Below are 25268 nucleotides of genomic sequence, written 5' to 3'. Positions count from 1 at the left end.
TCTCCCTCGACTATAAAGCCATTTCCCAAACATGTCCTGTTAAGTATTTAGAACGCAGCTATCTTATAGCCGAGCGATGGGAGGCGGGACGTTGGCTTTGTGGCTCTTTGCTGACAGAAACGTTCCCCAATTCTCCTTATTCTAGTGAACCTCCATCTCCACCACACTCTTGTCCCGGAGTCAATCTCTCAACACCCCTCTGGTTGCTCCGCTGTCAGCTGGGTCAAATGAATACAGATGTCTGAAATGAAAACATGTTGGTAGTGACCCAAGTTCCTCTGGCAGACCTCTCTCTAGGCTTTACTGACACCTTCTGGTAGACTGGCAGGTTATTCTTTGCACAAATGTGGTTGACCTCATCGAACGGTTTGACTGCCCAGAAAAAACAGAAATTAATTTCACACTGCACAATGGGCAGCTTTGTACAACCTCGTGTCATGAGTTTCTCTGCTCCTCCTAGGACTTTATAATAAAGAATGACAGTCACAGATAACACAATCACACTTTAGCTTTGAATTAATAATATACACAAACAAATATATTGACATGGCAATCCATCTGGATAGGTTATGATGCAAATAGATCTGCAAAACACAAGTTTCAAATCGCTCTAGCCCCGTCATGCAGTCCACACACAGGCTAGGGGCACACAAAATGTGGACACGGATCTTCCCATGACACCACACTGCGGTGCCATACACAAAGCTCTGCAAGCACCCTTTGGGCTGGGGTGCATCTCAATAGTCTCAAAATGGCTTTCTCTGCGTGTTTCTCCTCCTACATATGCACTGACCAACCAGTCCAGATGGAGGGGGGGGGGGGTCATGGAGAGAAAGGCAACTTTAAACTATTGACATCCACCTTCCATATCCCTCCAACTTGGGATCAAAAGCTTCTCCATCCATTGCCTCATCTCCTCGTCAATTCTTCCAACTCTCACTACCTCTTTTTCCACATACCTCATCTATTCATCACCCCCTCCCTCACAGTCTCTTCTTCATCTTGCCCTTCTTGTGGACACCACAGCCGAAGCCAAACTTCTTCTGGTCATTGAGGCGCTGCTTGCCCATGCCCCGGAGCTTCTTCAAGCCTCCACTCAGCAGGAACCTCTGTTTCTCTGTCTTCCTGCACTGCTTTAGGATCTGGTCACAGCTCTTCAGCTCTGAGCGCGGGCCCCGGGAGCCACCACGCCTCTGCTGGCCAGGGGGACCCAGGGGCTGGGAGTTGGGCCCCCGGGATGGGCAACCTCGGCCCTGGTCTGGTCTGCCTCGGCCTGGAAGAGAGGTGAGGGAAACAGGGTTAGAGAAGAGAAGGGCAGCATTTCAATTGTTTAGCATTATTTTATCATGATGTATTGAAAGAAACATGGCAATTTTGAAAGTACATCAAACTGGACATTGCTCTAGTTTTTTTCTAAGTGTCTTGGAATAGATCTGAGGTAGTAGTAGAGCCCAAAGACTGGAGCTTGGAGAATGTCCCAAAGGGATGTAACAATGTCTGCTTTACTTACAGACCCCACATCATACCCATCACAAACAACTGATCCAAACTCTAGCTAGAGCCTTCTGATGAAGTGCACTCCTACCTCCACACCTCCTTCCTCTGCCTCTCCATCTGAATCTCCTCAGTCATCCACCTTGTACTTCTTCTTCCACTCTTCATAGCTGAGAAACAGGGTCAAGGAGATGGAACATCCTTATAATTACAAGTGAGGACTTACTGGTATACACAATAAGCTGAGGGTGTTGTAATTTCCTTTTTAATAGCTTTCATCAGTAAAGACCAGTTTGAGATGACAAAAAGGATACAAGTTCTTCTTGATCATCTGTCCCGTCTCTGTTCTCATCTTCTTCTGGTCTGCCTCCTTTCCTGTTTCTTTGACAAAGCGCTTTCTCTTGCGATCTCTGCAGAGAGACGATTTATATGTCAAGTGAGGTTGCATTGTGTGTGTGTCTCATGGTGTTCCTTCTTACCACTTCATCATGTGTTTGTGCTGGTTGAGTCTGTCTCCTATCAGGTCCAGTACAGCAGTAGAAGCCTGCTGCTCAAACGTTGTGCCTTCTGTTCCCAGGCTCAGTCTGCAAACAAACACCGAGTTATATCACCATTATCCCACATTCACAGAATGACTATTTAGGTATTTTGTAAAGCAGAATGGACTGTGTAGTCAGCCTTCCTCATACCCTCTCTCAGAGTTGAAGTCTTTGGGTCTGTAGGGGATGTAGTTCTCACAGTGGTCAGTCTGTTTGGCCTTCTTACTGTCTGGCCTCTCCGCCTCGCCCTGGGGCTTCCTCCTCTCCCCCCCCACTACCTCAGAGAACACCCCCTGGTGGAGAAATGACAGAAGTACAGCATAATTGGTCATATGATACTACTTTGTCTGTGGTGGTGCTATTCACTAGCACCACCACATATTGACTTGCTAAGTTTTATACCATGTAGATGGATACTTAGAGTATTAGTACTAACCTGAAGGTCCTCCTCTTCACTGTCCTCCTGGTTTGTCGTGTGGTGTGTGGAGGGCTGAGCAGTGACAGGAACATGATACCTGCCCTCTGCAGCCAGAACCACCACATTCTGGGTGAAATTATCCACCAGCCGTGTCCCTAGAACGCTTGGCTCACATCCCCATGCTGGCGTTGGTCTTGCTGTTCGAGATGATCTCAAAGATTGTCTGGAGAAAAGGTGCTGTGGTCGTTTAAACAGTATTACTACAGGTTAGTCATTCATTCATTCATAGAGAATGGCTTCCAATATACATTTCCGATGTAAACTCACAGCTTTAGCCTTGTAGTCCTTAATGCAGTCCACTATTTGAAGGCGCTCCAGTTCCATTTTCTCTAAGCCTGACCCTGAAAATAGACCAAAGCAATGTGGGTTAATATCATAGCAAGAGTAAGGGAGCATATGTGTGTGATTTTCATGGGAACCCTAGATCCGATGAGGATCCACTGAGACAGTAACTTCATTGATTTAACATCCCACATTACTAGGTCAGTCATCTAAAGGCTTCCTCATGCTTCCTTACAGCTGGCGCCTAGCCCAATGGGTGTGCTCGCATATTCCCTTAAAAGGCTGCTTGAAAAACATCTTTCGATGCCGTAGCCAGTATAGACTTCCTCAAACTAGATAAAAGAACAAGAAATCAGTCATTAATTCTGATGTTTATTAATTCGGACATTTTTTGCTGAGATCTTAGTCGCGGAATTTTACATCTAAGATGTTTTAGTGAAGTATTTCTCAAGTGAAAAACTTTGCATGAAAACAAGTAGTCTATCATTGAATGACAACAAATACTTAATTGAAGAATCCCTACTGTTGACCAATGACCAACGAAGGGGCGTAGACTTGGATACCGAAATTTGGCTTGCCTAAGAAAAAAACAATTGTACTCGAACAGTCCGAAAACGTCACAAAATATGCACAAACTGTTCCGAAGTGTTTCTGATGTCTACTGCTTGTAGGCGTTGTCCTCTATGCGGCGCAGGTTCTGCAGGTCATGAGAGCTCTAATGGGCCTTGATCAGCTGGGACTCCTCATCATCCAGGATGCTCTGGGGAACATGACCAAACACACCGTCCGACTCTGGAGGGAGAGAAAAATAGAAATTAAGAGGAGATGGAGAAAGAGAGTGATAAGAGTGAGTGAGAGGCATGAGGAAGGGACAGAGACAGAAATATATGAAAGTAAGCAAGAGAATTGAGTATCCATAACAGAAAACAAGTGTGACAAAACAATTGCAGGGGTGAGCAATGGCTCCATTCCCCCACACTGTGTATGACATGTTTATGTCCAGTGCTGGTACCTTGCTGATGGTCAGGTGTAGCCAGCTGAATGGGTCTCCCTAGGTAGAGATGGAGGTCAAAGACAAAAGGTATCTCATCTGTACACACCAGGCTGTAGGCAGCGCCACCGCGGCCTGCGCATGCAACTCGACCTGGGGTTGAAAAACCACAGATGAGACCATTGTGAGGAAGGTGAATTTCATTTCATTTCATTACACTATATATCATCGACTCAGATGGTTGTCATTGGCCTTTCTTTCCAACGTACATAAGTTACAATTCAAGATAACCTAAAACAGTATGTTGGCCATATTATAGTTCTAATGCTCCCCCTGTTGTTGGTGTTACCCACCAACTCTATGCAGGAAGAGCTTGGCTTTGGAGGGAAGTTGTAGTTGATGACGTTGTCCAGCAGGGGGATGTCTATACCACGAGCAACCACGTCTGTAACAACCAGCACCATGGCCTTGCGGTGGAAAAATTTACCGATGTTGATCTTCCCGGCAGTCTGGTCCAGGACACTGTAGATGTAGGCACACTCCACGCCCTCAGAGGACAGCAGCTAACCATAGGGTAACACAGAGTTACATTCAAAACAAGGTACAAGGCTGAGGACAACCAAACCTTATTCAATGACTAGCTTCTCCTTCTATTCACGAGGCTCTCACCTCTGAGGTACTCCACATGGTGTTTGGTGGCAACAAAGACTACTGTCTGCTCCTGGGGCGTCGCCACATTCCTCAGCAGGTGGAGAAGCAGAGCCGGCTTATCATCCATCCTCAGGTGGAAGAACGACAGCTGGGAGAGGAGAAAATACAATGTTATGCTACAACTTTTATATTATGTCATTGACTCAAACACAGGTTTCACATTTCAACACTTTAAGGGAATCCAACTGAGTGTAACCAAACTTCAAATTGTATGAATGTGGGTTTTAGCGAGTCTATTCGCTTAACCTTCAGCAGCTCACTCAGCTTGCTGTCCACTTCCAGACAAATCAGCACCGGCTCAGTCAACCCTACACAAAACACAATCCTTTCAGAACACTACACATCTTGCCTTGTACACAACTCAATATCAAAAGGCTGCACAAGAACGCATAGGTTGTGGGTGGGCTTTAGATTGCCATTGAAGGGATGTGGCTGGGCTCACCAGTTCTAGTAAACTCCACCAGTAGTTTGGGCAGGGTGGCAGAGAACAGCAGTGTCTGTCTGTTGTCTGGAAGCCTCCGGATGATCTCCTGGAGCTGGTCAGCAAAGCCCATCTCAAACAGCCTGTCAGCCTCGTCAAACACAACGTACTCCACGCTCTGTAGCTTCAGGTTCATCTCCATGACAACATGCATCAGACGACCTGGGGTATCGATAATTCTGTAGGCAGAAGACATAACGCAAATCAACAGGACAGAACAAAAACTACAACCTTACTATAATTTAAAATTGCATTATAGCAAATTACAGCAGTACATTGTGAAGACCATAGTGTACATACATGTCTGGGGTCTCATGAAGTGCAGCAAACTGATCATCCATTCTGAAAAGAAACAAGATGTACAGTTGATGCTTGTAAGCACAATAACAATTTTCAACACAACAAGACTGAAGATTTAATTAATAATACCTGTCTCCACCAAGGATCAAAGCAGTCTTAAGGCCAATGAATTTCCCCAACTGAAACACAATAAAATGAATAGTTACTATTTTCTGGTACTGCCCAACAAACAAAACATACTGTCCCTAAAAAAATGACAAAGATTACCCCCATTTACATAAAAAAAAAAAAAAAAGTTAAGCGGTTAAATTAAAAAAATTATGATAGGGCTGTGACGTTACCAATATGGCAATATTTTTTTCAATGCAAAAATGAAAACATGAAGCAGACAACTCTTTGGGCCTTTAAAAACCTGCTGTATGTAAAATATTGTGCGCTATAGCTTGGAAAATGTATTATGCTTTTCCAACATTAGGGCTGTTTTCCTAAAGAAGTTAAATCCGCTTTGTGGATAGTTTCCTTGTCACGATATTAATGACTATCGCAATATGGTTATCGTCTTGGCCCTAGTTTATGTACAAATATGTATATTATAGTGTAAAATGATGGATGAAAAATAGACTATGAAAAGCCTATCCTGACCTCTTTGGTGAACTTCATGGTTTGCAGCACCAACTCTCTGGTGGGGGTGAGAATGAGAGCCCTGGCCCCTGTCTGGGCCTGGGGGCCCTTCAGAGATGGGCCTTCTCAAACATGGGCACCAAGAACGCAGCTGTTTTCCCACTGCCTGTCCTTGCCATGGCAACCATGTCCTTGCCATCTAGAATCACTGGGATAGTCTAAAAGGGGGAGAGAGAGGTCCTGTAAATAATCTACCTGATATATCAGTGAAATGTAAAGATCCGGGGCAATGGCATACCTTTCTCTGGATTGGAGTAGGGACTTTGTACCCTTTCTTCATGGCCCCTTTAAAAAACTGGGTAACTGAGACCTGCAATTACCAAAATATGGAGGTTAGGACATACGCAGGACACATTGCTGTATAAAATCTTTCATTGTCTCAAAAAGATGGCCTACAGGTAAGCCTACCACAATTTCTTACCCATGGACTGGAAGCCCGCAGACTTATTTTTCTTCTTGTTCTGAGCTCTGACCAGCTCCCTGGTTCCACATCAGACAGACACTCTGATGAAGCTCCAGGGAACCGAGGTAACTGTCTTCCAGGCTGAAAAACATATTACATTAAATAACATTGTTATTATGGAGATAGATGAGCTCATAATCATATCACACTCAAAACCAAATCTAGCATGACTTTAAAATTCTCATGTAATTGGCAATAAATCAATTCTAGACCTGACATTACAGAGACCCACAAAAGAGGCATATTTATGTCGCTGATTCTGGGTCGTCACTAGTTTACACAACCACAAATGGCTAAACCCCACCTATTACCACAATCTCTCTTCATACAATCTGATTTTAAACATAACCCTAGAATTAACCCCAACCACAATGCTAACCTTATGCCTAAACTTAAATACTGACCCCCAAAAATAATAAGTTTAATAATACGTTTTTACCAAAGACAATTTTGACTTTGTGGCAACTAGTGACAACCCCGATGGTCTCTGTTGCAAAACGTTTATTAAACGGAGGTAAGCGGAACGTTTGTTTACCTAGCTACAATAACATAAACATGTTCTATTTTAGCAGCAACTTCGAAGTCCCCACCATCCGACTCGTCATGCTCCCGGTGGCCAATGTGTCTATTTTTCTTCATCAGCTTCTTGTTTCTTTGAGCCATTGCGATAAGTTCTGCACCGTTAACTTGTTTAACTTTGTTCAACGCTTTGATATTGTTAGAATATAAAAAATTAAAAAAATGGTGCTTGCCAATAAATCAGCAACTCAGCACATGACAACAACACAGAAAGCAGACATTTTGAAACAGGCGAGATTCTTCACGTCAGAATCCTGCGTCGGCGCATGACATGACGTCTTTGTGTTTCGCTTGACGTTTCGTTCTTGTGGAACACACTGGGCGCGTTCGAGCGTAACACTTTTGTCAAATCGGTGACCATCGTTGGTCTCTGCCTTTCAAAGTGTGTTGCATTATGGGGATGGTCCAACTTGCAGTGGTGTAAATTACTTAAGTAAAAATACTTTCAAGTACTACTTAAGTAGTTTTTTTTTGTGTCTGTACTTTACTTTACTATTTTTATTTTTGACAACTTACTTTTACTTCAGTACATTCCTAAAGAAAATATTGTATTTTTTAGTCCATACATTTTCCCTGACACCTAAAAGTACTTTCGAATTCTTGGCAGGGCAGGAAAATGGTCCAATTCACGCACTTATCAAGAGAACATCCATGGTCCTCTACTGGCTCTGATCTGCAGGACTCACTAAAAACAAATGCTTTGTTTGTAAATTATGTCAGTGTTGGAGTGTGCCTCTGGCTATCCGTACATAATAAAAATAAAATGGTGCCATCTGGTTTGCTTAATATAATGAATTTTAAATGATTTATGCTTTTACTTTTGATACTTAAGTACATTTTATCAATTACATTTACTTTAGATACTTTTGATTTATTTATTTAACCTTTTTTAAACTAGGCAAGTTAGTTAAGAACAAATTCTTATTTACAATGACGGCCTACCAAAAGGCAAAAGGCCTCCTGCAGGGACGGGGGCAGGGATAAATATATATGTATATATTTTTAAATATAGGACAAAACACACATTACGACAAGAGAGACAACACTACATAAAGAGAGACCTAAGACAACAACATAGCAAGGCAGCAACACAACATGACAACAACATGGTAGCAAGGATCTATATACTAGGCAGTTTCAGAGGAAATCCCCCAAAATTGTCAAAGACTCCAGACTGTTTTCTCTGCTACTGCACGGCAAGCGGTCCCGGAGCGCCAAGTATTTAACCAAAAGGATCCTTAACAGCTTCTACCCCCAAGCCATAAGACTGCTGAACAATTAACCAAATGGCCACCGAATTATTTACATTGACAACCCCCCTCCATTTGTTATACACACTGCTGCTACTCACTGTTAATTATCAATGTATAGTCACTTCTCCCCTACCTACGTACATGTTGAAATGACCTCGACTAACCTGTACCCCCGCACATTAACTCGGTATCGGTAGCCACTGTATATAGCCTCGTTATTGTTATTTTATTGTATTACTTTTTAATTTTTTACTTTAGTTTATTTGGTAAAAAATGTCTTAACTCTTTCTTGAACTGCACTGTTGGTTAAGGGCTTGTAAGTACGCATTTCACGGTAAGGCCTACACATGCTGTTTTTGGCGCATGTGACAAGTACGATTTTATTTGATTTGAAATAAGCATCAACAAGTGGGTCTTGCGATTGGTATACAGAGATGACCAGTTTATAAAGAAGAGTATAAAGTGCAGTGATGTGTCCTATAATGAGCATTGGTGTCAAATCTGATGGCCGAATGGTAAATAACATCTAGCCGCTCGAGAGCACCCTTACCTGCCAATCTATAAATGTAGTCTCCGTAATCTGGCATGGGTAGGATGGTCATCTGAATCAGGGTTAGTTTGGCAGATGAGGTGAAAGAGGAGTGATTACGATAGAGGAAACCAAGTCTAGAATTAGCTTTAGCCTGCAGCTTTGATATGTCCTGAGAGAAGGACAGTGTACCGTCTAGCCATACTCCCAAGTACTTGCATGAGGTGACTGCCTCAAGCTCTAAACCCTCAGAAGTAGTAATCACACCTGTGGGGAGAGGGGCATTCTTCTTAAATAAACTTACTTAAGTATATTTTAAACCAAATACTTTTAGACTTTTACTCAATTAGTATTTTACTGGGTGACTTTCACTTTAACTTGAGTCATTTTCTATTAAGGTATCTTGACTTTTACTCAAGTATGACAAATGGGTACTTTTTCCACCCCTGCCAACTTGAACATACATGTCGACTGCATGAACACTATAAAAATCATGGGTTCAAAGGTCATGAAGTTTTGAATTCATTCTATTGCAAGTTTCTGCAGTTGCTCTTCACAAACTTCACCCTGCAGCCATCACCTACATTGTGGGAGGCTCTATCATTAGGGTGTTTTTGTTTTACCCACAGGAACCAACTTTAACATGACAGGAACCAACTTTGCCTCAATTCATGTATATAGTGGATATGTACAAATGAATATGATATTTGAGGCCTTCTCTCTCACAAATTGATTGTACAATATACACACTTATATTTTCAGTTTGTGAGTGTGTGATATGGGCATTGGAGACATGTTTATTTAAACATTATAAAGAACAACTTTTATAAACAATGGCAACACTGCCATATGGCGCTGAGCCTTGCTGTTGGTAAACATCAGTGTCTGACTTTCAGCTGTCACAGATGCACCTCCCCCAACTGCACTCCTTGACTCTCATTTACAGTCGGTTTCTTTTGCCTTTACCGCTCAAACGAGCCAACTAGTTTCCATTTAGTCCAGTGGGTGGTTCTATATGTCATGGTGGGATAGATTTCAGCAAGCAAATGAGTGCATGAATGGGTTGGACTGCAACCTTGACTCAGGGGTAGACGTAACATAGTAAACCTACATCCGGCAGTATGATTAATATGATATCTTATGTTTCGTATGGTATGTATTCATGTGTGGCTGTCTGTCTTCCATTTCATATGATATGTTACGAATTACAATTTGTATATGTTACCAATTGCAATTCGTACAATATGTTGCAAATTTGCAAAACTTATGACATGTTACAAATTCAATTTGTTGTGGCTAACATCCGTTAGGTGGCTAATGCTAATGTTAGTTTGGGGGTAATCTTTAGCTAGAATAGGGGTTAAGGTTAGGAGTTAGGTTAAAGGGTTAAGGTTAGGGGGAGGGTTAGCAAACATGCTAAGTAGTTGCAAAGTAGCTAAAAAGTAGTAAGTAGTGGAAAAGTTGCTAATTAGCTAAAGTTGTCCATGATGAGACTCAAATACAACCTTTGGGTTGCTAGATGTTCGCGGTATACACCCATCCATCCACCCTGACCAAAAACCCTACTTTTGTTTTTGCCTTAATGAACCTTCTCTCTATTGTAACCATACTATGTTACATTTAGTCAGTGGTGGAAAAGTACTAAATTGTCATATTTGAGTAAAAGTAAAGATACAGTGCCTTGCGAAAGTATTCGGCCCCCTTGAACTTTGCGACCTTTTGCCACATTTCAGGCTTCAAACATAAAGATATAAAACTGTATTTTTTGTGAAGAATCAACAACAAGTGGGACACAATCATGAAGTGGAACGACATTTATTGGATATTTCAAACTTTTTTAACAAATCAAAAACTGAAAAATTGGGCGTGCAAAATTATTCAGCCCCCTTAAGTTAATACTTTGTAGCGCCACCTTTTGCTGCGATTACAGCTGTAAGTCACTTGGGGTATGTCTCTATCAGTTTTGCACATCGAAAGACTGAAATGTTTTCCCATTCCTCCTTGCAAAACAGCTCGAGCTCAGTGAGGTTGGATGGAGAGCATTTGTGAACAGCAGTTTTCAGTTCTTTCCACAGATTCTCGATTGGATTCAGGTCTGGACTTTGACTTGGCCATTCTAACACCTGGATATGTTTATTTTTGAACCATTCCATTGTAGATTTTGCTTTATGTTTTGGATCATTGTCTTGTTGGAAGACAAATCTCCGTCCCAGTCTCAGGTCTTTTGCAGACTCCATCAGGTTTTCTTCCAGAATGGTCCTGTATTTGGCTCCATTCATCTTCCCATCAATTTTAACCATCTTCCCTGTCCCTGCTGAAGAAAAGCAGGCCCAAACCATGATGCTGCCACCACCATGTTTGACAGTGGGGATGGTGTGTTCAGGGTGATGAGCTGTGTTGCTTTTTTACGCCAAACATAACGTTTTGCATTGTTGCCAAAAAGTTCCATTTTGGTTTCATCTGACCAGAGCACCTTCTTCCACATGTTTGGTGTGTCTCCCAGGTGGCTTGTGGCAAACTTTAAACAACACTTTTTATGGATATCTTTAAGAAATGGCTTTCTTCTTGCCACTCTTCCATAAAGGCCAGATTTGTGCAATATACGACTGATTGTTGTCCTATGGACAGAGTCTCCCACCTCAGCTGTAGATCTCTGCAGTTCATCCAGAGTGATCATGGGCCTCTTGGCTGCATCTCTGATCAGTCTTCTCCTTGTATGAGCTGAAAGTTTAGAGGGACGGCCAGGTCTTGGTAGATTTGCAGTGGTCTGATACTCCTTCCATTTCAATATTATCGCTTGCACAGTGCTCCTTGGGATGTTTAAAGCTTGGGAAATCTTTTTGTATCCAAATCCGGCTTTAAACTTCTTCACAACAGTATCTCGGACCTGCCTGGTGTGTTCCTTGTTCTTCATGATGCTCTCTGCGCTTTTAACGGACCTCTGAGACTATCACAGTGCAGGTGCATTTTACGGAGACTTGATTACACACAGGTGGATTGTATTTATCATCATTAGTCATTTAGGTCAACATTGGATCATTCAGAGTCCTCACTGAACTTCTGGAGAGAGTTTGCTGCACTGAAAGTAAAGGGGCTGAATAATTTTGCACGCCCAATTTTTCAGTTTTTGATTTGTTAAAAAAGTTTGAAATATCCAATAAATGTCGTTCCACTTCATGATTGTGTCCCACTTGTTGTTGATTCTTCACAAAAAAATACTGTTTTATATCTTTATGTTTGAAGCCTGAAATGTGGCAAAAGGTCGCAAAGTTCAAGGGGGCCGAATACTTTCGCAAGGCACTGTACCTTAATAGAAAATAAAAGTAAAAGTCACCCAGTAAACTACTACTTGAGTAAAAGTTTCAAAGTATTTGGTTTTCAATATACTTAATTAAGTATCAAAAGTAAATGGAATTGCAAAAATGTACTTAAGTATCAAAAGTAAAAGTATTAACCAATTCAAATTCCTTATATTAAGTCAACCAGACAGCACAATTTATTTGTATTTTTTATTGACAGATAGCCAGGGGCACACTCCAACACTCAGACATAATTTACAAATGAAGCATTTATGTTCAGTGAGTCCATCAGATCAGAGGCAATTGGGATGTCCAGGGATGTTCTCTTGATAATTGTGTGAATTGGACCATTTTCCTGTCAAAATGAGTACTTTTGGGTGTCAGGGAAAATGTATGGAGTAAAAAGTACATTATTTTCTTTAGGAATGTAGTGAAGTAAAAGTAAAAGTAGTCAAAAATATAAATAGTAAAGTAAATGACAGATACACCCCAAAACAACTTAAGTAGTACTCTAAAGTATTTTTACTTAAGTACTTTTACACCACTGCGTTTAGTTTATGAGACCAGGCTGGTAAATATGCCTCCAGGATAATATGGTACAATTAACCTCATGTATAGGCCCTTGAACAAATAAATAAAACCAAGGACATGCAAAATCCATCAGATTAACAGCAACGCAGACAATTAATTTTAGTGATTGACAATCATAGGTATTATTAAATGTTGACTAACAAATCAGAGCGAAATTAGATTAAATCTAGTCACGATCACTTTCAGATATTTTATTCGGGTGAATTTAGAGGATTGACTTGATAGATGCATTGACGTTGTTGGCTGAATAGCAAGCAAAACTTCATGATACACATCGTTCACTTTTGAGAAAACTGGTCCAGCCACTTGGTAGCTAGCTATTGTTAGTTCAAACGAAGCAAAATGATGTAGTAATATGAACGTGCAATTGTAAACTATAAAGTATAAACCCTAAATTAATTCATGAATGAGGTCCCAGACAGAAAGTTATTGGTTGAACGCGAACAAGCATCACAATCCTTACACCCACGCCCAACTTGACTTTTAGCCGTATAGCACCGCCCACCGGTTGAAATGGAGGGAAAAGAGTGTGTCCCTTTCTTGTGAGTAGTCTGGTATCCTAGATAAATGTATCAATGTTGTACTTTTATTTAATAATCAGGGTTTGGAGCAGAACAAAGTGTACATAATGACTCTATTATATATAGTAAATATTTCATGCATAAATGAAAGTGGGCTAAATAAAAGCAAATATTCTTACTTTTAAAATGGAACTTTATTTTAAAATGCTTTATAAAACAAAAGGTAAATCAAAGCAAACCCCAAATGCCTGTGAATCCTTATGTCTTTTTGTTTAAATGTGTATACCCCTATGTAGAAAGTTAGTATTTTTTGTGAGAAAAAATATATACTAAATGTACCATTCAAGCCATTTAAAGTCATGTGCCATGCCATCAGATACTTTGCTGATATACAGTGAATAAAAAATACATAGTGCTTAGATTACACTATTACTGTATATTATGTATGTACAGCAAATTGACTTAAATAGATCTAGGCTAGACCTACCATCTGACATGTGTTTTTATTTTACCAGGTAAGTTGACTGAGAATACATTCTCGTTTACAGCAATGACCTGGGGAATAGTTACACTGGAGAGGAGGGGGGATGAATGAGCCAATTATAAGCTGTTGTGTTGGTCATCGGCACAGTTTATGAAATCAGAGAAGAACCAGCAAACAATAGATTAAATGAATAGACTGGAGAGGGTCTCTCTGGAAAACATGGAATGTGCCAACATGTAATTATTTACTAAAACCTGCAATCTCTCCTATGTCATCTGGAGAGGCCATATGTTTTTTTAATGGTCCTTCCAAAAACCCTCTCAGACAGCCTACTGTATTTGATTATCATTTGTTTTCCCTAGCTGGTGTCTAGATGGGACTACACCATCTGTGGATTATAATGTATTCCCAGTAGGCCTACAATATATCCAATAGTGATCAACATGGTGTGTTACCACATGGATCATCTTTGTACCAACTCAAATGAACAATAACCAAAGGCACATTTAGGTATTTCAATATAATACACAGATTTAATTCCACTATTGCCTTTCAGTCTGTAATATGATCAAGATTAACACAACCAAGAACTGTATTTCCAGGGCTGCTCTTTGACCTAGGATCTGTCCTTATTCTTATTCTCTAAGGTACAAGCTTATTCTCCAAGGTACAAGATTAGATACAAAATGCAATTACTTTTTCATACCCACATGAGAATATGCAAAAACTAAAAATTGCTCAAGGGTTGTCCTGTGGTGCATTTCTTGCTTCAATGACAGCCTCTGAGCAGCAGGTAGGCATTTATTGTCATGAATCTTGTTCTGGAGGCAGCTCTACAGAGTGGTCACTAGCTCATAACATTAGATTTTAACCCTAACCTTAACCCCACTGCTATCTTTACCTTAAATTAGGACCGAAAAGCTCATTTTTGTTTTCATGAGTTTTTATAATATAGACAATTTTGACTTTGCAGCTTCCAATCTAACGGAAATCTCTCAGTTCTGCCTTCAGGGCAAGATTCATAACAATAAAGGTCATGTCTTTGAGTGGGACTAGTGCTGAAGCTGCAGTTATAGACCTTTCTTATTCCTATAATGGTCAACTGAAGCTAGAGGTCAGTGTAGCACTGACTAGGAATCTCTCCAACCTGCTCGAGTCTTGCCTTTGACTTTGTTTTGTTTGATGTCATCAAGGTATTCTACATGCACTAGCTATGGGACCTACTGGCTCCTGGGTGAAGTTTCCACTATTTGCAGATCTAGGATCAGCATCCCCTCTCCAAATCCTAACCTTAACCATTAGTGGGAAAAATGCAAAACTGGCCCAAGATCAGCATTTACTTTTAAGTTCATCCTACACCAGACCAGCTGCTGCTCACAAACAGCTGTGTCAGACATCAAAACCCCATTGAAGCTTAATGGTTATTTGCTCATTAGGGCCAGCACAGGAAGATGTTGCCACTTGCAACCACCAGGTTTTCTGCCTGTTCTCCATCTGGTGGACATGTTTTGTTTGTCTTCACTTGAGCGACTGGAACACAACAGCTCAACAAATGTTACAGTAGATGCAGTAATCTCGGTTAACCCAGAACTAAAATTTTGCGTAATAGGGTCAGATGCTCAATATGTTTACGTAGTCAGCCCATGAGAGATTATACATACAGTAATGATATCAATAAAGTGGAAAACCAAATGCAAAAAAGCTGGTTTATTTGAAGCCAGTGTAGTAAATAAGTTAACACCATGGCATCATCCAGGCCCTGATCCCATTCATATTCCATCACAGAGGGTTGGCTGGCGGTTGGAAGTTTCCAGGTACAGTGCCTGCCCTGATACAGAGGGTTGGCTGGCGGTTGGAAGTTTCCAGGTACAGTGCCTGCCCTGATACAGAGGGTTGGCTGGCGGTTGGAAGTTTCCAGGTACAGTGCCTGCCCTGATACAGAGGGTTGGCTGGCGGTTGGAAGTTTCCAGGTACAGTGCCTGCCCTGATGGAGACACACGGTGTCGAGGGCTAGCTTACTCACTCGCTAACGTGGAACTATTTCCCCCACCTTTACTGGTGGTTTAGAATATAAGGCCTCGGGAACTGTCAGGGGGCTCAACATCTCTGGGTTTGCCCAAGGGTATTTGGCAGACTGACACCCACAGCATATTAGCTCCAACCTCCTTAACTCACAGTCTCCGTTCACTGTCCGTCAGTCCAGCCCTGGATCGAAAACATGTCACTCAATCCCTGCCTGCATTCCCTACTTTGTTGTTCTTATATTTGTATTATGATGTGCATTCATTATTCATGAGGCAGCTAAAGATTTCATGCTCCTGTGCGTCATACAGGATGTCTCTGGGCACGCAGCATGGTTGCAGCTCATTGCCACCGTTGTGTAAAGCTTCACCTCTGTTACTCCCACTAGATCCGGAGCATCGATAATAAATACTTACAAATAGGTTGCCTTGTCAGTCAGTCAGTCAAACATTTACATTAACATCTGTATTAGTGTACATAAGGAAACGATATACATATGGTGCTGACTGATATTGGAGATAGATTGCAGCATTAGTATGGTAGGGATATGGCTTGTGGTTCAGAAAGCAGTCAATCAGTGAATTTACATTCAATGAAGGCCATTAGGAAGACAGATGTCAACATGTCTCTGGTTTTATTTCTTTAATGAATATGTACCCAGACAGTGTGTGGTGCAGATGTTGACTGTACTGTAAGATTTAGAGAGTAGATGAACGTTAAATTGATGGTTTAACTAAGGCTAATGCTAACCCTGTAAATGAGAGCTTCGGTTCAAGACGTCGGCCATATCTGTGTCAAATGTAATTATTTAAAAGCCAGGCCTTGCGCTCAGCTAACCTTTATAAAAATAGACAGACCATCCAATTAGCATCACGAGCCAAGCTTGCTGGCGAATCAGACGGGCGTGTTTACTGGTAAAGCATCAGACACTGTTATAAGACACTGGCGATTCGTCTCAAAATCTCACTCCAGTACCTTCAGTGAAAATCAAGTCTATGAGTGTAATGACAAAGAATGCTCTCTGTTGGATTTGCATCTGTCAAGGATCCCTCCGGAACTATCATTACGCACACCTGGTCCCTATTCCCATTGATTAGTAATTGTATAAGTGTGCCCTTTGTTTACCATTGTCCTGTCGATTATTGTTCCAAAGTCCGTTGGTCGTGTGAGTACCTGTGCTGTGTTGTTTTGGCTTTCATGCCACGCATATTGTGCAGATGATTACGAGTCTCGTCCTGTGTGATAATCTCAGCCTCTCATGGGCTAATAAGATGCTGTGAGGAAGAGTGAAAATGTGCTTGGGCTTTCCATCCCCCCCAGATTGTGGATATTATGGCTTGCCATGGTGTTGGGTTACAGTATGCTAGTGTAGCATAGCATTGACTACATTATCACCTTCACAGTACATCTAAAATTCCTCCATCTGCAACATGTCTCAACTGTGTCTGATGGAGCCACAAATAAATACATTTGATCTGTATGCTATGCAAGTTTCATTGGCCAAAGTCTGGTACATTCATATTTTCCATGCACTGAATCATTTAATGTGCAAATAAGCAACATTCAGAACTGCTTGCATTTCCACATCTGAAGGAAGCTAAGCCCTTTGCTGAAATGACCCCTTTGCTGTATAAGGAGAATCTGGATTTGAAGACCTTTCTTCGCAAAAACTGCAGCGGCACATGCATCCGGTCAACTTTCAATGACTTGATATTCCAGCGTTAAAAGGCTGTTTCCCTTCAAGCCACCAGCCGCTCCTCTCACAGCTAGTGTCAGCATTAAGGTGATCATCATGGCACATGTGACACAAGCTCAAAAACTATCCCTAAAGGACATTATTAGAGACAGACCAGAGAGGATGTCTCACATCAGTGAAACCAGCTGAGGATTCACTGTCACCCACACTTGATACCACCCTCAATACTTTCCCCTGTAGCCTACATGCAATACATTCATACTCTCTGTTTTGATTCAGATGTGTTAGTCCCATTTGTATTTGGTCAAACACTGTTGGATTACTGCCGATTAGCATTGCACTTTTAATACATGAGACTTAATGGCCATTTTCTGTCTCATCCTTTCTGGGATGTGTAAGATGATATATACCCAGAATTAAAGCCTGGGAGCAGAATTAACTTTTTATGTATTATGTCCATCTTCTCACTCCTGTTGTTTCTTTTGGCTGCCTGGCCCTTGCGCTCTCTCTCTCGCACTCGCTCTCTCGCTCCTTTTTTAATTGCAGCGTTCTCTATTCCTTTCACTCCCGCTTGGCTTCCCTCTGGGAATTTAAAGAGGCCATTGTGTGCCATAAGATAAGTCAGGAGCTTCTCAGGAGACTTGCACCATGGGACTACCGGACCCTTTTCCCACTCGGCTCTCTATAGCCTTATCACTCAAAGACTCAAACAGCTCACCAGAATACAAATTCACAGGGAGAAAAGGGACAGGGTGGAAAAGAGTAATTCGATGTGCAAATCTGAATGTCATATTATGATTTTTATAGGAAGTAATTTATTGGGGTTTACTACAGTATTATTTGTGAAAATTATACACATTTATATGAATTGTCTTTATTTATACAGTGCATTCGGAAAGTATTCAGACCCCTTGACATTTTCCAAATTACAGCCTTATTCTAAAATTGATCAAATATATTTTTTTCCTCATCAATCTACACACAATACCCCATAATGACAAAGCGAAAACAGTTTTTTGACCTTTTTGCAAATGTATTAAAAACAGAAACACCTTTTTTACATAAGTATTCAGACCCCCCCCAAGTGCATCCTGTTTCCATTGATCATTCTTGCTTGGAGTCCACCTGTGGTAAATTAAATTGATTGGACATGATTTGGAAAGGCACACACCTGTCAGTTGACAGTGCATGTCAGAGCAAAAACCAAGCCATGAAGACAAAGGAATTGTCCGTAGAGCACCGATACAAGATTGTGTCGAGGCACAGATCTGTGGAAGGGTACCAAAACATTTCTGCAGCACTGAAGGTCCCCAAGAACACAGTGGCCTCCATTTTTCTTAAATTGAAGAAGTTTGAAACCACCAAGACTCTTCCTATAGCTGGCCACCCGGCCAAACTGAACAATCGAGGAGGAAGGGCCTTGGTCAGGGAGGTGACCAAGAACCCGATGGTCATTCTGACAGAGCTCCAGAGTTCCTCTGTGGAGATGGGAGAACCTTCCAGAAGAACAACCATCTCTGCAGCACTCGATCAATCAGGCCTTTATGGTAGAGTGGCCAGACGGAAGCCATTCCTCAGTAAAAGGCACATGACATGCCACTTGGAGTTTGCCAAAAGGCAGGTAAAGACTCTCAGAATATGAGAAACAAGATTCTCTGGTCTGATGAAACCAAGATTGAACTCTTTGACCTGATTGCCAAGCGTCACATCTGGAGGAAACCTTGCGCCATCCCTATGCTGAATCATGGTGGTGGCAGCATCATGCTGTGGGGATGTTTTTAAGTGGCAGGGACTGGGAGACTAGTCAGGATTGAACGGAGCAGAGTACAGAGAGATCCTTGATGAAAACCTGCTCCAGTGCGCTCAGGACCTCAAACTGGGTGAAGGTTCACCTTCCAACAGGACAACGACCTTAAGCACACAGCCAAGACAATACAGGCGTGGCTTCGGGACAAGTCTCTGAATGTACTTGAGTGGCCCAGCCAGAGCCTGGACTTGAACCTGATCTAACATTTCTGGAGAGACCTGAAAATAGACCATTAAACCTTACAGAGCTTGAGAGGATCTGCAGACAAGAATGGGAGAAACTACCCGAATACAGGTGTTCCAAACTTGTAGCGTCATACCCAAGAAGACTCAAGGCTGTAATCACTGCCAAAGGTGCTTCAACAAATTACTGAGTACAGGGTCTGAATACTTATGCAGATGTGATAGACATTTTGTTTTTGCAAAAAATGTCTAAAAAACAGTTTTTGCTTTGTCGTTATGGAGTAGCGTGTCAATATTGTTGATGAAAACCCCCCCACAATTTAATCAATTTTAGAATAAGGCTGTGACGTAACAAAATGTGGAAAAAGTAAAGAGGTCTGAATACTTTTCCGAATGCACCATATCTGAAAAAGGCTCAATTGTTTTGGTAAACACACTGTGGCCTTCCATTTCAGCTGTCACGTATACTCCCTCTCCTGCCTCGAGGTCATCAGGCTGCTGATTATCCCGCACACCTGTCACCATCGTCTCGCGCACCTGAGCCTCATGACACTCACCTGGGCTCGATCACCTCCTTGATTTCCTTCCCTATATCTGTCACTCCCCTTGGTTCTTTCCTCAGGTGTTATTGATGCTGTTTTCATGTCGGTGCATTGTTTGTGTTTTGTGTTCATTGTTTCTTTTATTTATTAAAACACTCAGTCCCTGAACTTGCTTCCCGACTCTCAGCGCACTCGTTACATCAGCTCTGTAAATAACTGGCAGAGGCCAACATTTTTTTCAAGCAGAAATTTGCTTCCTGCAACACTAACTCAAAAAAGTTCTGGGACACTGTAAAGTCCATGGAGAATAAGAACACCTCCTCCCAGCTGCCCACTGCACTGAAGATAGGAAACACTGTCACCACTGATAAATCCACCATAATTGAGAATTTCAATAAGCATTTTTCTACAGCTGGCCATGCTTTCCACCTGGCTACTCCTACCCCGGTCAACAGCACTGCACCCCCAACAGCAACTCGCCCAAGCCTTCCCCATTTCTCCTTCTCCCAAATCCGTTCAGCTGATGTTCTGAAAGAGCTGCAAAATCTGGACCCCTACAAATCAGCCGGGCTAAACAATCTGGACCCTTTCTTTCTAAAATTATCTGCCGAAATTGTTGCCACCCCTATTACTAGCCTGTTCAACCTCTCTTTCGTGTCGTCTGAGATTCCCAAAGATTGGAAAGCAGCTGCGGTCATCCCCCTCTTCAAAGGGGGACACTCTTGACCCAAACTGCTACAGACCTATATCTATCCTACCATGCCTTTCTAAGGTCTTCGAAAGCCAAGTCAACAAACAGATTACCGACCATTTCGAATCTCACCATACCTTCTCTGCTATGCAATCTGGTTTCCGAGCTGGTCATGGGTGCACCTCAGCCACGCTCAAGGTCCTAAACGATATCTTAACCGCCATCGATAAGAAACATTACTGTGCAGCCATATTCATTGATCTGGCCAAGGCTTTCGACTCTGTCAATCACCACATCCTCATCGGCAGACTCGACAGCCTTGGTTTCTCAAATGATTGCCTCGCCTGGTTCACCAACTACTTCTCTGATAGAGTTCAGTGTGTCAAATCAGAGGGTCTGCTGTCCGGACCTCTGGCAGTCTCTATGGGGGTGCCACAGGGTTCAATTCTTGGACCGACTCTCTTCTCTGTATACATCAATGAGGTCGCTCTTGCTGCTGGTGAGTCTCTGATCCACCTCTACGCAGACGACACCATTCTGTATACTTCTGGCCCTTCTTTGGACACTGTGTTAACAACCCTCCAGGCAAGCTTCAATGCCATACAACTCTCCTTCCGTGGCCTCCAATTGCTCTTAAATACAAGTAAAACTAAATGCATGCTCTTCAACCGATCGCTACCTGCACCTACCCGCCTGTCCAACATCACTACTCTGGACGGCTCTGACTTAGAATACGTGGACAACTACAAATACTTAGGTGTCTGGTTAGACTGTAAACTCTCCTTCCAGACCCATATCAAACATCTCCAATCCAAAATTAAATCTAGAATTGGCTTCCTATTTCACAACAAAGCATCCTTCACTCATGCTGCCAAACATACCCTTGTAAAACTGACCATCCTACCAATCCTCGACTTTGGCGATGTCATTTACAAAATAGCCTCCAATACCCTACTCAACAAATTGGATGCAGTCTATCACAGTGCAATCCGTTTTGTCACCAAAGCCCCATATACTACCCACCATTGCGACCTGTACGCTCTAGTTGGCTGGCCCTCGCTTCATACTCGTCGCCAAACCCACTGGCTCCATGTCATCTACAAGACCCTGCTAGGTAAAGTCCCCCCTTATCTCAGCTCGCTGGTCACCACAGCATCTCCCACCTGTAGCACACGCTCCAGCAGGTATATCTCTCAAGTCACCCCCAAAACCAATTCTTTCTTTGGCCGCCTCTCCTTCCAGTTCTCTGCTGCCAATGACTGGAACGAACTACAAAAATCTCAAACTGGAAACACTTATCTCCCTCACTAGCTTTAAGCACCAACTGTCAGAGCAGCTCACAGATTACTGCACCTGTACATAGCCCACCTATAATTTAGCCCAAACAACTACCTCTTTCCCTACTGTATTTAATTAATTAATTAATTTTGCTCCTTTGCACCCCATTATTTTTATTTCTACTTTGCACATTCTTCCATTGCAAAACTACCATTCCAGTGTTTTACTTGCTATATTGTATTTACTTTGCCACCATGGCCTTTTTTTGCCTTTACCTCCCTTCTCACCTCATTTGCTCACATCGTATATAGACTTGTTTATACTGTATTATTGACTGTATGTTTGTTTTACTCCATGTGTAACTCTGTGTTGTTGTATCTGTCGAACTGCTTTGCTTTATCTTGGCCAGGTCGCAATTGTAAATGAGAACTTGTTCTCAACTTGCCTACCTACCTGGTTAAATAAAGGTGTTCTCAACTTGCCTACCTACCTGGTTAAATAAAGGTGTTCTCAACTTGCCTACCTGGTTAAATAAAGGTGTTCTCAACTTGCCTACCTGGTTAAATAAAGGTGTTCTCAACTTGCCTACCTGGTTAAATAAAGGTGTTCTCAACTTGCCTACCTGGTTAAATAAAGGTGTTCTCAACTTGCCTACCTGGTTAAATAAAGGTGTTCTCAACTTGCCTACCTGGTTAAATAAAGGTGAAATAAATCAAATAAATAAAAACATGGGGGCTTAATCTACTGACAGAGAAATGGCTCTCAGCTGGGAAGTGTCTCCTGATTTCACACAGCACACATCTGAGGGGAATATTGATGATGGAGGTTCACAGGTATCCTGATTCCTTCCTAACTCTGCCTCCATTCTGAGATCTCCACATGATTCTGCCTAACAGAGAAGCCTAACAGAGGTGATATATTCAGAGACACCCACACTGACACAACCACAGCAACATACCTGCACACTGACACACATATAGGCACTTAAAACACTACAGACCAACTCACACACACACCGACATAGATGGATACACAAAGGGAGCACACACACCAAGATTCTACTACACAGGAGAGAGGAAGGGTTTTGGATGTGAAAATCTACGTCTTAGTGTATGTCTCAATATGAGTGACAGCATTGCTGGCAGTCATCTATCAAGACTGACCGTATGTGGCTTTGGGTAGGGAGGGAACAGAGGCTTACTGCAAAGCCTGCCTTATCCCCACAGCATTACGGTCTCTAAGAAAGGATTTACTCTTTAATTCTTGATTAGATAGAATTTCTCCACAGAGCAAACTCCGAGTGATACACAGAGAAGCAATAACCTGACCAGAGAGGAGTATGTTGATAAATAGTCACACCATTAGTCTGACCCTTGCAGGCCGGCACTAACACAATGTTATATCTTAATATTAGAAGTCATGGATTATCAATTTGGAATGAATCATGCTCCACAAGAGGAGGTGAGTCAGGAGAGGAATTAGAGGTGTAGATACAGTGTTAGAGGTGTAGATACCCCCCCACTGAGCCACACTACCTACAACAACAACAAGCATCTGGCTGTTGCTTCTCGTGCCCTAGACGTGCACAGACAGCTGAAGGAGGCTCATTTATTTAGTTCCTTCACTCATCTATTTTCCTCCCCCCTCTGCCTGCGTGGCTGACTGGGCTCACACTGGCTCCTCTCTCTCAGCGAGTGAGGGTGTGTGTGTGAGAGTGCGTTTGTCTCAGGCTAAGGTGGAGTGTACGCTGTGCAGGCTGTGGAGTGGTTCTCTACTCTTCCTTTCCCAGTAGAATATTGGATGAGAACAGTGGAAGTCTCTTTCTTTCTCCTACCTCTGACTATAGACCGTCACCTGTGCTGCATCCATGACTTTACATGCTTGGCTGGTGTATGGACTTGGATTTACTATGATATCTTATTTTTTCATCACGCAGGGTGAGTATGGGCATACTGAATTCAGGTGTGTGTGTGTGCGTTCGTGCGTGCGTGCGTAAAATAATGAATGTACAGTGCTAGCTGTGCCACTAGAGAACCTGGTTCGAGTCTAGGCTCTTTTGCAGCCGGCCACGACTGGGAGACCCATGGTGCGGCGCCCAATTGGCCCAGCGTCGTCCGGGTTAGAGGAGGGTTTGGCCGGCAGGGATGTCCTTGTCCCATCGCACACTAGCGACTCCTGTGGCGGGCCGGGCGCAGTGCACGCTGACACGGTCGCCAAGTGTACGGTGTCCTCCGACCCATTGGTGCGGCCGGCTTCTGGGTTAAGTGGGAATTGTGTCAAGAAGCAGTACGGATTGGTTGGGTCGTGTTTCGGAGGACGCACGGCTCTTGACCTTCGCCTCTCCCGAGTCCATACAGGAGTTGCAGCGATGGGACAAGACTGTAACTACCAATTGGATACCATGAAATTGGGGAGAAAAAGGGAGAATTTAATTTTAATTTTTATGAATGGACACCAAATTGTGGGCAATAACATTGCTTTTATGATGCAAACAATTGTCATGAGGGGGAATATCCATAAACCTTCCAATGGAACTATAACAAAGGGGGTCAAACTACATTTCCTTAAAGAGATAATAAGGATTGACATGACTTGTTTTGACTTTAACCTGCTGAATGTCTTTTTCTTGCTAGGGGCAAAAAAATGTAAAATAGGTTCCCTGATGTTCAGCCATAGATTTTTTTATTTTCGTATTCCTTTCACTGTCATAATGACTTATGTATCAAAGCTCATTTGATCTGTTTATGGATGAAACTGAGGGTCCAGTAAGCTCTTGGTCAGATTACTGGTTAAGTATTTATATCAATAGATACACTGCCCACTCAGCTCGATGATGTGGTCAACATGCTGAGATTATTAAGGCAGATTTTCCTACATTCACACGCAATCCGCAGTATTTCAGGAACATTGTGACACACATCAACTAATCTATCATATTCACGTTTATTCACATCAGCATATATTAAGGACATGCCATATCTGATACCCCTGCAGTAACTGTTTTAACAATACACATTAAGTGGTGTGTTTACACACAAAGAGAATGGATCTGAACAGAAAGAGTAGAAGGGTATCAAAGTACTAAAAGATGCAAAGGAAGCTCATTTGATGTGATGATTTCTAGTCAATTGACAGCATGGTTTTGTATACTGTGTAGATAAAACAATATACTGGACATATTTGACAGTAAAAATGTTTGTGGGCATTAGTGATGTACCATCAAGCATGACAAGTGTTCTTACTCCATCAGCGTTCTGAACTGGATATGGATCCTCTAAAATAAGATCAAAATCACCAACGGATATTCCATTCATAGCAATGAATCTGCAGTTAACGCTGGGGCTGTATATTCTGTCTGTCTTAATGAATGTAAT

The 25268-nt window shown here is 42.2% G+C and overlaps 1 pseudogene; it reads right to left on the bottom strand.

Moving 5' to 3' along the window:
• Positions 1–433: 433 nt before the first annotated feature.
• LOC112236836 lies at positions 434–7258 on the bottom strand (annotated as a pseudogene).
• Positions 7259–25268: the final 18010 nt, after the last annotated feature.

This window comes from Oncorhynchus tshawytscha, linkage group LG20 (genome assembly GCF_018296145.1).
Source record: "Oncorhynchus tshawytscha isolate Ot180627B linkage group LG20, Otsh_v2.0, whole genome shotgun sequence".
NCBI classification, from domain to species: Eukaryota; Metazoa; Chordata; class Actinopteri; order Salmoniformes; family Salmonidae; genus Oncorhynchus; species Oncorhynchus tshawytscha.
This window is presented reverse-complemented; position numbering and strand designations above follow the sequence as displayed.